This window comes from Lynx canadensis, chromosome C2 (assembly GCF_007474595.2).
Source record: "Lynx canadensis isolate LIC74 chromosome C2, mLynCan4.pri.v2, whole genome shotgun sequence".
In the NCBI taxonomy this organism is placed as follows: domain Eukaryota; kingdom Metazoa; phylum Chordata; class Mammalia; order Carnivora; family Felidae; genus Lynx; species Lynx canadensis.
Genome location: NC_044311.2, coordinates 79,475,440 through 79,489,680, shown reverse-complemented (window position 1 = coordinate 79,489,680; position 14,241 = coordinate 79,475,440). Strand labels below are relative to the sequence as shown.

At 47.8% G+C, this 14,241-nt stretch overlaps 1 protein-coding gene across 5 annotated transcripts in view; it reads right to left on the bottom strand.

Annotated features, from left to right (window-relative positions):
* Positions 1-14,241, bottom strand: part of LOC115523314 (LIM domain containing preferred translocation partner in lipoma) — a 679,286-nt gene that overhangs the window by 611,076 nt on the left and 53,969 nt on the right. The window contains exon 1 of one of the 5 annotated variants that reach the window (XM_032594728.1): positions 10,800-11,018. The exons of 3 other annotated variants lie outside the window; for them this stretch is intronic. The gene's annotated coding sequence lies outside the window, so the exon portion shown is untranslated. Of the gene's footprint in view, positions 1-2,360; positions 2,904-10,799; positions 11,019-14,241 lie in introns of those variants that run through there. One more of the 5 variants, XM_032594729.1, reaches the window with a different exon arrangement.

Below are 14,241 nucleotides of genomic sequence, written 5' to 3'. Positions count from 1 at the left end.
AGACATCACTCCCCCACCCAAGCCCCAGGAAACCGAAGCTTCTCGCAAAGGGAGATACTAAGTCAGAACGGTTTCTACAACCGCAGCAGAGGGCAACCAGACTTCCCAGATTTCTAAACCGGAAGGAGAGGCTCTCCGCCTTGGCCCTTGGGGCCATCTCCCCACTCCTGACAGCTTCCCTCCCCACACAAATGACAGTGGTCTCCTTTTCCCTAGTCCTCTTCTCTGTCAATATTTTTTTCTTCTTTTCCATAAAGAGAACAAGCAGCTTTGCTAAAGAACCACTGTGAAATGATTGAAGTTCCCATGCAAACAAACCATTAGCAGAGTTCAAATGCAATTTAAATTACCAGTTGTTAAAGTGTTCCTCAATTTCGTGGTAAGTTTCCAAGGAGAATTACATGCTATATACTATTTAATTGGTTGTTTTCTATTTTTTAACATCCATTTATCTCCCCCCCACCCTGATATTTCAGAAGTGTCTATAAAAGCTTCCCTTTAAAAAATTATACATTGTTGAATAGATTAAATCTAAAGATTGAAAAGTATCAGAGAAACAGCTGCAGGATTATGCAGCTCAGCAGAAATTGATGGTTCTGACACCACAAAACATGCAGAATTTTAAAATCTTAGGAGTCATCTCGTAATGCCCTCAGCTCTTTACAGGTGAAGATGCTGAGGCCCTGACAGAGAAAGGAGGGCTTGGCTCAAAGTCCCCTGCCTGATCAGTGACAGACCCAGGATGATAGCCAGCACTCCTGGTCCCCCACACTGCTGCCTCTTCTCACCACCCCATATATGGAGGATGTGATGGGAAATACTCAACGAATTGTACTTTCCACCTGTAATTTTTTAAAAGGAAAGACGAAGTCCTCTTTAAATACACCCCTGACCTCAAAACCAGAGATGGGCAGTGGCAAATCCGTCTCCAAAGGGGAGAACAAGGAAAGGCTGATGAATGAGTAGTCAAAGGAGCTCAAAACGAGCAGATTCTTGGCAGAAAAAGGAAAGACACTCTTCCAGATTAATTAAACAAGTGATGGGACATCGACACTGCTGATCTGCACTGCTGTACCTGGCCTAAAACCAGGGGCTGCTCCTGCTGTGAGAGGGTAAAGGATCCACAAAGCAAAGGCAGGCCTCATCGTGTCCGTAAAGGGAAAGGATTTCTAGAAGCCACCATGAGTGCAAGATGAAGCTGAATGCGTTGATACAGGATTTGTGTCAATTATTTAACCTCCCTGAGCTCAAGCTTCCCTGTCTGCAAAACAGGGATAACACCACCTACCCATCGGGATCTATGTGATCGTGCCCTGGGATTCCAATTCCAGCACGCACGGCACAGAGCCCACACGCAGCAGGCATGAACGGTCAGCCCCTCGTCTTCTAAGGTTTCTATGATTTCTCAAAACTTAAGATTCTGTGGTTCTAACTTATTTGGACTGTAACAGAGCCTCACCGGCTATGTACGTTCCGTAAGTGTGTTAGATGTTCATTTGTCATTCAAAAACTAAGATAAGACAAGTGTGTGACAACTTCCGCATCCAAGCAATTTCCTTCAAAAGCAAACTTTTTGGAAGTCCTATTTTAAAATGGCCTCCGATAAGAGTGGCCAGTTAAGCACTGATTTGGGCTCAGGTCATGATCTCACAGACATGAAATGGAGCCCCACATCTGGCTCTATGCTGAGTGTGAAACTTGATTCTCTCTCCCCTTCTCTCTGCCCCTCCCCTGCTCACCGTGCACACATGCGTTCTCTCCTGTCTCTCAAAATAAATAAACATTTAATATGTAAATAAATCCTTCAATAAAGCCTAAAAACAGAGAACAAACTGATAGTTGTCAGAGGGGAGGAGGCGGAGGGAGGGGTAACAGTGGGTAAAAGAGAGCAGAAGTGCGGGCTTCCAGTTATGAAATGAATAAGTCGGAGAATAAAAGACAGAGTGTAGGGGATATAGTTAATTACGCTATAATAGCGACATATGGTGACTGATGGTAGCTACATTTTCGGTAAGTATGGTATAACATATAAAGATGTTGAATCACAATGATGCACACCTGAATCTAATGTAACATTGTATGTCGACTATAACCAAATAAGAAAAATCATAACTTAAAAAAGGCTTTCAAATCCAATGTACGAATCAAAAAGTAACAAAAATCCCAATTTAATGTCCAAAACCTCATTTAAACTTCCCACCAGCCCCGTAAGAACAATTTCCCAATTGCCCACTGAGGAAACTGAGGGTCAGAGAAGTCAGGCAACCCCCCCCCCCGCAAGGTTCTGGGGCTGATAATGGTAAAGCCAAGACTTGAACCCAAGTCTTCAAAATCAAGCCCCACAACCCAGATCTTACTACCTTGCAGTTACAACTGTACGATGGGCAGCTATTCCGCTAGAGGCAGAAATATCCTAAAAAAATTCCTCCAGTATTTTCACAGTTTAAGGAACTCTGGGATACAAAACAAAGCCGGAACTTTCAAAATCAAATATGTTCACATGAGAAGCAGAATCCTTCCTGACTTCCACCTTCCTCTATGCTCTTCAGTGAAATAAAAAGCTCAGAGCCCTGGCACGGAGCAGACATCGCTGGGTATGTGGGAAGCAGGCCTGAGAAAGGTCAGCGGTGAGCTGACGGCAGGCCAGTCACAAAGAGAATTCCAATGGCTGGGCTCACGATCAAACACACCGCGGGTAACCCAAGAATGAGCTTCTGAACACCCCTCCGGCACAACTGTTAGCTGACACGATGTCATGTGTCCTGCATTCGCAGGTGCTCAAAACAGACACTTGCTAGCACCTCCTGTCCTTAATGAGGCACCGTGTATGGACCCAACAGCTGCAGGTGCTGAGTCAGGCCTGCCTGGCGCTCTCAAAGAGCTCACAGGCTCACCGGGCGGGCACACACTCGAAAACACTGAAAAGTGTGCAAAGCACAAGTCCACGCGACGTTGTTTTGAGGGTCTGGAAGAGCTCCGTGGATGATGACTTCTGAACCGAGCCTGCACACCCAACAGGATTTCCACCAATGAGGAGGGGGAAAATAGGCCCAGGGAACAAGACGTGCTAAGTGCCGTAAGGAGGCGTTCAGGCTGTTCTTAGGGAAAGTGACTAATCTGCTGAGGCCAGTGGCAGAGCACACGGAGGGATGCGGTGGGAGACGAGGCTGCAAAGGAATGTTGCAGCCAAGACATGAAGGACCTTATGTGCCAGGCTAAAGCACTTGGATCTTGACACTCATGGGTACTGCGTCCCGGGACATGACGCAGGAGAAAGTTAAATAGCAGAGCTACCCCTTTAAGAACTGAACGCTCTTCCGTTGAGCCTCCAAGCACAGGGAGGGTGGGAGGGTCTGAAGGACAGCTTCCTCCTCCCAATGGACCCCTTCTCCATGGCCCCACCCACAGAGAAGTCAGAGAAGTGGGTGGCTCTCAGAGGTGCCCCAACCCACACGTCTGTGGACCTTTCCCTCTAGTCTGGAACTCCCAACCATGAAAGACCCAGAAAAGACACCATGTCTCCTGTTCCAGGCAGGATTTCCACTCTGCCTTCAGGGAAATGCCAGCACTACCCAACCTGATGAACCAGAACACGGGCCAAACACGGGCTCCAGCCTCTTTCCTGTTAACTAAGCAGAAGCCAGAGGCCTATCCAGCACACCCTGTGTGTGCCCAAAGCTCCCTATCACGGAGCTCTTCCGTCCAGGCCTGGTACCATGTGACCAGGGCCTCCAACCAGTAAGGAGCCTGCACTGACGTCACCAGTTAGGTCCTATGGAACCTTTCCCTTAAAGGAGCCTTTGCAGCAGGTCCCATTTGTTAAAGGCACAGGCAAGATGTTTTTCGCTTCCTGCCCAAAAAGGAGCTCCTGGTCTAGAAGGAGGGATAAAACATAAACCAAGTAGGAGATGGTGAGTACCACGGAAGAAGGACAGGTGATACAAATCCTCATGAGTAACCCTGTGACTCGATGTGATTTCTTAAACCCATTTGACGGATATGGAACCTCGGGCTCAAGCAGGTTAACTGACCTGGCGGATCACACAGCTAGAAGTGCCACAGCCAAGATTTGAATGCTCAGAATCACCATAGAGCTATATACTCTATTGCCCCACAGCCCATTGTGATGCGAGCTAGCAGAAGAGAGAACAGAGAGATCCTTTCTAGTATGGGGCAGTGTGAACGGTGGAGAGTAGATGGTGATCACAGGTCACCTCAGTCAGAAGGTAGCCATCCAGGCAGAAGTGTTTAAGAGGAACAGGAGGTCTCTGGATGAAGACAGAGGAGGGCCCCTCAGGCTAGGAGAACAGCATGAGATAAAGCATGAAGGTGAGAAAAAGCAGGGTATGTCTGGAAAATGGCAGAGAACATGGGTGTCTTAGGGATGAGCGAGCCAAAGCCTCACAGCCGACAGACATGGCTGTCTGACGATGATGGGCCAGGGACCAAGGGCACGAGTTCTTACTTCTAAATGGCAAAATAAAGAAATTTACAGTCAGGGACACACAGCTGAACATACTAGGAAAACAATGTTTCCAAGCAGAACAGTGGATGCTTCCAGCTCTACTTGGGGTCCTGTGCTATCGTGCTAAGGCCACCATACATTCACCTTCCAGGATCTGGGCCGGGGTAAAGAGTAACGGGCCTTCAGGTCCCTTCTGATCAATATACACAGGAACACTGGCCCCTCTGGAGGTCTGAACTTCTACACCTCTTCTAGTACATTCTGCCCTCCTTGAGAAGAATCCCTACAGCTCATCAAATGACTCCCAAGCCCTAGCTGGGGCACAAGCACCCGACGTGGTGAACGGAGTACAGAGAGCAGGACAGGAGTCATAGAATCAATCTACACTTGATTTCTGGATTCTACAAGAATTAACAATGGAACCCTGAGCGAGTCCCTTCCTTTTAGAGAAGTTAAATTTCTTCATTTGTAAAATGGAAGGAACCATCCTACTCATATATCTATGAGTTCTTGTGAGAATTAACAACTAATTTGTGAAATTAAATAGAAGGATATGTGTTTCTACATGCAGCCTGACATGTTTAGAATAGGTACTCCCCCTGAAAGCCACCATGATGACAGAGGTGGTATAAAAACGGCACAATCCTCCCGGTAAAGTATCTAAAACTGGAGTTGTCAACAATCCCCCCCGCCCCCGCCCCCGTTGAAAATTGATCTGTATTCCCCCAGGCAAGTCATTACATCCTTTTGTGCCAAATTGTTTTCATCTTTTAAATGACCCAGTAATCCCACTTTGGGCAATATACATAAGGGAATAATCCAAAAGGAAAAAAGAAGGCAATTTGTTCAGAGATGTTATTCATAGTGCTATTTCTAGCTCTTTACATATCCCTCTATTATAGCACTTCTCTCACTGTGCTGTAATTATCCACTCCCCTTCCATACGCCTCCAAATTATCTTTGAATCAGTCCCCAGCACCTAGCACAATGCCTGGCATACAGTAAGAACTCAATAAATGTTTGTTGACTAAATGAATGGGCAATATGAAAGAGATTTTAAAAGAAATTCAAATGAGCAAAAACAAAACACTGCTTTTAAGAGATAATGCTAGAGTTTAAAAAAAAAAAAAATGTTAATACAGACGGCAAACTATTCAAAGAGGAGCATGTGAAGACGCCCAGAAGTGAATTTCAGGTGATTCAGAATACTATCTCTGAGCATCTCCGGGCTCATGCCTAGTGCAGTATAGGACTGCCATGAGACACCCAGGGCATGAGGTCTCATGTGGAGTCACTTTGGCCCGGTGGCCAGAGCACAGGCTCGGTCAGGAATCTTAGATTCCCAGCCTGACTCAGACACAACCTCACACTGGCCAATCATCGAACTTCTCTGAGACCAGTTCCTCCACGCCACTGAAACATGGGGGATTTACAGGAAAGCCCATCCCATTTAAAGGAACCACAGAGGGGGAAGCGAGGACCGGCAAGTGTGAAATCAAACATTAACGAAAGAGGAGGTTTGGGAGGTAGGCTTGGACCACGGTCCTCAAGCCAAGGTGGGGCCTTGAAGCCCCAGCTCTTCCATGCCCCACCCCCCCACCCCAAGCCTTCCATTCCCATCTAATAGGGTGGCTGAAGGCTCCTAGCAGGGAATCTGCAAGAGGCAAGAATCTGGACGACCCATCAAGGGAAAACAATATGTTAAATACGGCCCACAAAGTCAGCATCACTCTGAATGTTCCGTATTCTTGGTGGGAAAGAATGCTTTATACAAATACCCAAGGAGAGCAAAGGAAGCGGCATGTTCTGCAGGGCTTATTTTGGGGCGTTCCAGCAGCTCTCAGCCAGGACGTCAGAGGCAGGAAGCCCCTGCCCTCTGTTCCCTGGCCAGAAGTTCAAGGTTAGAAACCAAAGCAGGGAGCACACAGATTCCTTAGTCTGAATCAGCTGCAAGTCTCTGCACCCCCCACCTCCCGCATTGCACATTTTCACCTCCATCAGGGTCTCCCAGATTCCTGCCCATTGACCTTGACACTACTCTGAAGGAAACTGCCCTTGACGTCCCGTAGACAATCCCTCCAAAACATGTCGTGAGCCAAGTCACTTGTCTCTGGCTCCATTTCCACCACCCTAGTCAAAGTTACCACCACCTCTCGCCTACTGACAGCAAGAGTCTCCTCCTGACCCCCTTGTTCCACCCTTGCCCCACTCCCTGCAATCCATCCCCCTGACAGCGAGCTGAATGATGCTCCCCATCACCCCTAGATTCAGGTCAAGCCCCTGCTCTAGCTTACTTACACCCAGCAGCGCTTTCCCTGCCCTCCTGGCATGTTTCTTCCTCGGCCGCCCACTACCTCCTAGCATTCTGGGCCCTTTTCATTCCTCAAGCACAAACTCATTCCCGTTCCATGGCCTTGGCATTGACCGCGCCCTCTGCATGGCTCTTCCTCCTGACTTTTGCACAGCTGACTCCTTGTCATTCAGACCTCAGCTTAAACATCACCTCCCAGATCACTTCCTCCATTCACTCACCATCTTAGTGCCCTGTGTGAATCCTCCCAAGTGTTACTTATCATTCCCTTCTATTTACAGGTTCATTTATTATCTGCCTTCTCCACACACGCCTAACTAGAATGTAAAGGTCCAAGGAATCATTGTTCCATGTGTCTTTTCCGTCACTCTAAACCCAGGGCTGGATCAGTGCCCAGAACAGTTTGAAGCACATAGGTGGGAATCCAATAAACATTTAATAAAATTAGATGAATACATACCACCAGTGACAGAAACCTTACCGATGGCTAAGGGCAAGTCGCCCAGCACTGTGGATAAAGTCCTGGGCTCTGGAGTCAGATGACGATCAGTAATCTTGCTACTCAGGAGCTGTAGGAGTTTAGGAAAGTGTTCCCATTTCTCTAGACCTCACTTTTCTCAGGTAAAATGGGGTTAACATCACCCGGCTATAGGAGGGCTGGGAGGATAGAAGGAGATTGATCATGTAGAATGCCCCGTGTGGGCTCAGCACAGACAGAATGTTCCCTGTTGTCAACGGCGGTCCCATCTTACAGGTGGGAAAACTGAGATCAGAAAGGAGCAGTATCACCCAAGTGAAACACTGGGTCAGCAACAGAGCCAGGTCAGAAAATCACAACTGCAGTCTCTGTCCACTGCTGTGCAGACTAGCTATTCCTTAGACATCGTAATAACAAAAATGCCTGATAGCATGTAACTGATTTATATACTCTGTCTCGTTCCCTAAAGGATCTGCTCTGAAGTACCTAACAGAAATGCATGTAATTCGTGATTTTTTTATGGTGAGAAAACTGGGGAGTGAGATGGAAAATAAGGTGAAGGAAAAGGACAAGGATTACAAAAAAGAAGAGTCTTGGGGTGCCCGGGTGGCTCAGTCAATTAAGTGTCCCACTTCAGCTTAGGTCATGATCTCGCAGTTCGTAAGTTCTAGCCCCATGTCGGACTCTGTGCTGACCACTCAGAGCCTGGAGCCTGCTTTGGATTCTCTGTCTTCTCTCTCTCTGCCCCTCCCCTGTTCGCACTCTGTCTCTCTCTGTCTCTCAATAATAAACACTAAAAAATTGTTTTAATAAATAAACAAGCATTTAAAAAATTAAAAAAAAGAGAAGAGTCATACGTCTCATACCATTTGCCAGAGGTGGGCTTCACATTTGGCTCTAAGCTTCACAGAGACCGATAGAAAATGCAAGGAAATACCCATGTACAGTCCTTTGGAACACTCGGTTACTGAAATGTCACAGCAAGGTGTGAAGAGGTATCACTAGCCAGTTAAGAACCACCCTAGTTTGTCACACTCTTGCCAACTAAAATCAAATATCCACTTCCCCCTGACCACACGCACTCTGAAGTCACACAACCTGGGTTCAGATCCCAGCTCCACTACCGACTGCGTGACTTTGGGCAACTCAACCCCCCAGGCTCTTCCTCCATAAAAAGAAAGTAAAACACAGTACCTAAGTGGGTCAACAAAATGCGGTGTGTATGTATGTAATTCTGTCACGTGCGACAACACAGATGAACCTTGCAGACATTATGCTAAGTGAAATAAGGCTGCCACAACAGAATCGATACTGTAGGATCCCACTTAATGCGAGGTGCCTAGAAATTCATGGAGACAGAGGGCAGAAGGACAATTGTCAGAGCCGAGGGGAAGGGGAATGGGAAGTTAGTGTTTAGTAGGTCCAGAGGCTCAGTTTTGCAGAATGAAAGGAGTTCTGGAGACGGGTTGCCGGACAGGTGGCTGCATTTAACACCCCGGAGCTGTACATTTAAAATGGTTAGCTGTACATTTAAAATGGTTAGTAAATGTGTACTTTACCAAAATTAAAAATAAAGTTAAAAACAAAAACAGCACCTACTCATGGGTAGGGATAATAGTGACTCAATGATTTAGGTCAAGTGCTTAACCCAATGCCTGGCATTCAGAAAGCAATCAATTCATGGCAGTTCTCCTTCCGAACAGTAACAGCCCATACACCTGCACCACCAACCCTAACCTCTTGGTGCCCTTGTCTGTCACCACCATAGCAGGTATGGGGGGGACCCCAAGCCCTGTTGCCTCAATCCCAAGCCTTCTTGCCTCCCACCCGGCGAGCAGGGCTATACGCATGCCAGCTACCATCATGGAGTAGGAGACAGGCTGTGCGCAGGGTCCTGGGGTCCTGCCTCCCTGGCATTCTAGAGCGGCTTAGGGAACTGCTTGGCCTCCCTTCAACACTGGACAGACTTGGGTCTCCGAGCACTCCCCTGAGCTATTAGGATCCGCCGCCTAATGCCACCGGCGTGAAAGTGCTTCCCCGAGACACATCTCCAGCGTCTTCCCTGAATTGAAGAAAAGTGCCCCCAGGTTCACCAGAACCCAAACTGACTGCAAAGAACTACTCATGGCCGTGTAACATCTGGCGGGCGGTTAAGAGAGGGTGGTGCCTTCTAAGTCTCTCTTTAAAGCTGTATCAAGGCAAGGATGTGTGTGTGTGTGTGTGTGTGTGTGTGTGTGTGTGTGTGTGTGTGTGTGTGTGTGGGTGGGTCTACAGTGTGCGTCTATGTGTATGTGTAACCATGTGTATGCCTGTGTGTGTGTCTATATGTATGTGCACCTATGTATATGCCTATGAGTGTGTGTGTCTGTGTGTGTGTGTCTGTCTATAATATGTGTCTGTGCCTGTGTATAAAATCCATTCAGAGTCAAGCTCACCTTTCGATGGGAATTACGCTGCAGCATTCTGACAGCTAAGCAAGAAAGCCCTCCCTGCTCAGTCTCTTCCAAGGTCTGTGCATAACTTCTACCCTCTGGGAGAAACTGAAGTAGGGGTCTCTGTTCCCCGGTTCTGCATTTTGGACAAGCTATCACTCCCTTCTAGGAAATCAGGAAAGAAAAAGATCTAGAAGCCAAAGCAGGTCAGAAGGCAGCAGCCCACATTCAAGTAACATTCACATGACCGAAAGCAGAATAAGTAGAAAGCAAAAAAGGGGGGGGGGGGGAGAAAATTTTACAAACAACAAAAGCCCATGTAACCTGACAGAAAGAGGTCTGAACTGGGGCAGTTAGGTGCTACTTCTCAGTCTCACCAATCAGATCAGTAAGTGGAGGCAACTCTGGCATCCAGAGTCCCCATTTCCTCATCTGCAAAATGGGCACGCTCTTCTCCACCTCTGCCTGCAGGGGCAGCTGAACTGTAGCGGAAGGAAGAACGATCCAGAGCCAGGAACCCAGGGGTTCTAATCCCACCTAATCAGCCCTGTACCCGCAGGGTGAGTTAGCTTAGCTCCCAGGCCCTGCACTGCCCACCGTCCTGCTGCAAAAGGAGGCCGACAAGCCGAATCATCTCTAAGACTCCTTCCAACCCACACAACGTCCTGCGCACTGGGTATTTATTCCAGACCGTGGATGCCATGCAAATGCTGCATATATGGCCACATTTTTATGCCCTTAAGGCCAACCATAACTCTGCTTTTCAAGCTAAGACTACCCCTCCCCAAGTGTCCACGAACGTCCTTCGGGCTTGTTGCTCTAACCCTAGCAGACAGACAGACGACAACACTCCCAAATTACCTTCCTACCCAACTCTGGCTAGGCCTCAGGTGGGAGGAAATATCTCTCATATTTTTTTCACATACAAATACAATTTTCCCTCGGGCAGAGTCCGCCTCCAAATCCCACGGAAAGAAGAGCTCCCCTGGGAAAGCAGCTGTCCACACCCCAAATTAAAGTGGCCAGCGCTCCCAGCAACATGTCCCATCACCCTGCAAGCCCCAGGTCTGCGAGCAGAAAGGCCATTCGCTCTGTCAATAAGGATGTACTCACGTGAGTCGGGCCCCACAGGCAGCTGGCCCTCCGCTGGCCCTCACTCCCTCTCACACACCCTGAGTCCCACTGCAAGGAGGTGGTCCCAAGGCCCGAGGGGAACAGCACTGAAACATTCTCTCCTCAGCTTCCAGTACAAGGGGCAAAGGAATGGAGGGGACGGCGGGGGGGAGGGGGGAAGGGGGCGACTTTGTTTCTGGAAACAAGAATTCAAATCCTGCTTCTCCTAAACCCTGAGTCACCTCCTCCTCTTCCAATAGATCAGTGTGGTGGGTAAACATTTCCATATATGGAGAAGCAGGCTAGAGGATGTCAGAAAACTCACCCTTCTCTCCTCTGGCACTTGAAGAACATGCCCCCACTTATGACAGAATTCCTTAATCGGAGTAGATGATTAACCCCAAAAGAAGGAGAGTCTCAATCTGCACAGGCTGACTGTTACAGGAAAAAGTCTCCCAGTCCAAACAAGGAAGTGACTGGTTTGCAAGACTTTAAGTTCACCTGAGGAATGGGGCCATCTAGAAGGCACTGACATTTATGGAGTCAATCTATTCATTCAGAGGAGGAGGGTGGTATCTGGGGGAGATGTACCCTAAGCGGTCACCAAGAATCCAATCCACAAGTCTTCTGATGGCAGATGAGCCCTAAAATAATCCCCACCCTTGGCCCCAATTCCCGGACTCCCTTTGGGCCAAGAATCCTCCTGGGAACGTAGTTTCGCATGAGTTACTCGTAGGACAGAAACCAGGCACAGAAACCCAGAATAAAACCAGACTTTCAGAAGAACACCGTTGAGGGGGAAGGAGGGCTGAATGCCCAATTTAATTGGTATGATTACTTCCCATCAGAAGGTCCTGAGAAGTGTTTGAGAACTAAATTGAACCAGTAAAGTCAGTCAGGAACGGATCTGGTCTAAAAAGGACTCCAGACTGAATTAGCAGAAGAGAAAGGAGAGAGAGAGATGGGGTGCAGGGGAAAATGGCGGTGACAGGGAGGAGGGGTCTGCTCATCCCAGTGGTTCTGTTTCTTACAGGGATCCTGTTCTACTGTTGGCTGCAAAGGCTTTCTGCGTGCCATGTACCAATTTTTCAGAATCACCACCCACCTCCTGGCCTGAACCATGAGGCTGCTAGTTCTCATCCCCGGGGGAGTCTTCAAGCAATGAACAGCACTACTCAGAGGGCCAAGGCACCCAAGCCCTAAGCCCAGGTCAGCCCACTCCTTAAGATTTTGGAAAAATCAGTTCTCTTGGGGTTTATATTCTTTCATCTACAAACTGGGTCAATATCACAAAACTGTCCAACTACGTGTGCTAAAAGCAGCTTCTACTTGGTGTATCCAAAGAGTCACAGCACACTTATTCTGATTACTTGTTTTATCTTTTGGCGAACATGCCATAAATACATGAAAAGCAGCAAGCATTTCTCATTTATTGCGTGTTTAATAAATGAACACAAATATAAGTGATTATTAAATGAGGTAGGGAAACAGGATCAGAGAACCTTCCGGCACATGCCAGAACCATAACTCAGCACAGAATTCCGGCCACTGCGGTCCTCCCCAGAGGTCCCAGAGGCAGTCTGAGGAGGGTAAAAGGATGATCCTCGTTTGTAACTGAGAAGACTGGACATGGAGCCCTGTGACTTGTGGTTCTGTAGAAAGACTGTCATCCTGTCAGGAGCTCAGAGTCCCTTCCGATATTCCAGCAGGAACACACAAGCAGAGGGAAAAGACATTCCATGGAAAATAGCTACCCACAGATGGCCTGGGAACTCTGGAAACCGGGGAGTAAGCAGACTACAGGGGTAGGTATGAAAACCAAGAACAAATAGTCTGTGTCTACCCTCCATTTTGCAAAAATAGCACTTGGAGACCAGCTTCCATATTCACAAAAGGGCCCCTCATTCCTTAACATATGTGTGCCTCTCTTCCTCTTGACCACTGCGAACCACTGGCTCTGGGATCTTGAGAGGAGAGAAGACCACTAAGCCCGATGTCCCGCCTGATTATAAATGCCACCCCCCCCCATGGTGTCCATGACATCTCCAGTGAGGTGGCGACCATCATCTCTTACAGCTGCAAATTCCATCTTTCCAACAGAAAGTTCTTCCTTATATGGAAACCAAGTCCGGCTCCTGGCTTTCCCGTGCCTCATTCTGCCTCTTCGAACCATATGAACAACCGATGTCTGTTCCATTGGCTTGGAATTTTTGTAGATGAATCCAGATACAGAAACAAAGCTGCCCAAGATCTCAACCCTGAGTCACTCCGGCCGTTTCCTGACCATATCACCCTGCTCGCTCCTAATGTATCTGGTGCCACCTTGAAATCCATCCTTTTCAGGCTTTTCCAGGAAGTACTATTGCTAAGCAATCCATTCTGCACATGGACCCCTGGCCTTGTGGACTCACAAGACGTGCCCCGTGAAATCCCAGTCCCTGAGAAATGAGAGGAGAGACATCTTCGAGACCATTTCTTCGGCCACATTCCCACCCTTTGTGGACAGAGCTCAGGGCTGTGGATCCCATTCCCGGCTCCCCATTCCTGGTCTCCTGTCCTGCCAGACCTAGCATTGTCTCCAGGATACATGGCTGTTCCAAGGAACATTAAGAGAGAGCTCTGCAGGAAAAAAGGGCCTTGCCAACTCAAACGCTCTCAGAATAATAACCAAGCAGCCTGCAGGCAGGATAGCAGTGCCAGCTTGCTGATCGCAGGGCTGGGAGCTCGTGATCCCTGACTAACTACCCCGGCACCATTCTGGACTTCATCGTCTTTACAAATCGGGGGAAAAAATGTTCTTTTGTGCTGCAGTTCTGATGGCACGGCTTGGAGTCAGGGCACATGCAGCAATGATGCCTCACATTAGCAACATGCTTTACTAGTTGATAAATGCTTTCCCAGACAGTCTCATTTAATCCCTACTGGCAACTCCACTGGGAGTATTGTACCCAATTACGTGACAGGAAAACTGAGGCTCAGAGAGGCGAAGTATATTCCTAAAGTCACACCAACAGTAAGTAATTAGAGGAACGCTGGTTTAGAAGTTAGACGACTAACAGTTCCAACTCTGCTAAGTACTAACTGTATGACCCCTGGCCAACTTTAACTTTCCTAAGCCTCAGTTTCTACACCTGAAAATTAGAGATTAAAATAGCCCTTCTGCCTCCTCCCAGAGCAGTTACGAGGATCAAATGAGATAATGCGACTTAAAACCCTCTGGAAAACGGGAAGGCGTTCCAAAAGTGTAAGGGATTATTGTGTGATTACTTGTAAATGACTGTGCATTCCATTACAAATACAAAAAAGCAGTGAGGTCATCCTCGAGACAAAGAAACATTAAGGCTCTGGGAACGAAAGGGAAATGATTTGATGTTCTACAGGTTTCTGTCTGTGTGCTTCTCACTGGTAGCTGAACCTCAGCATCAACTGTCAGATTTTCAGC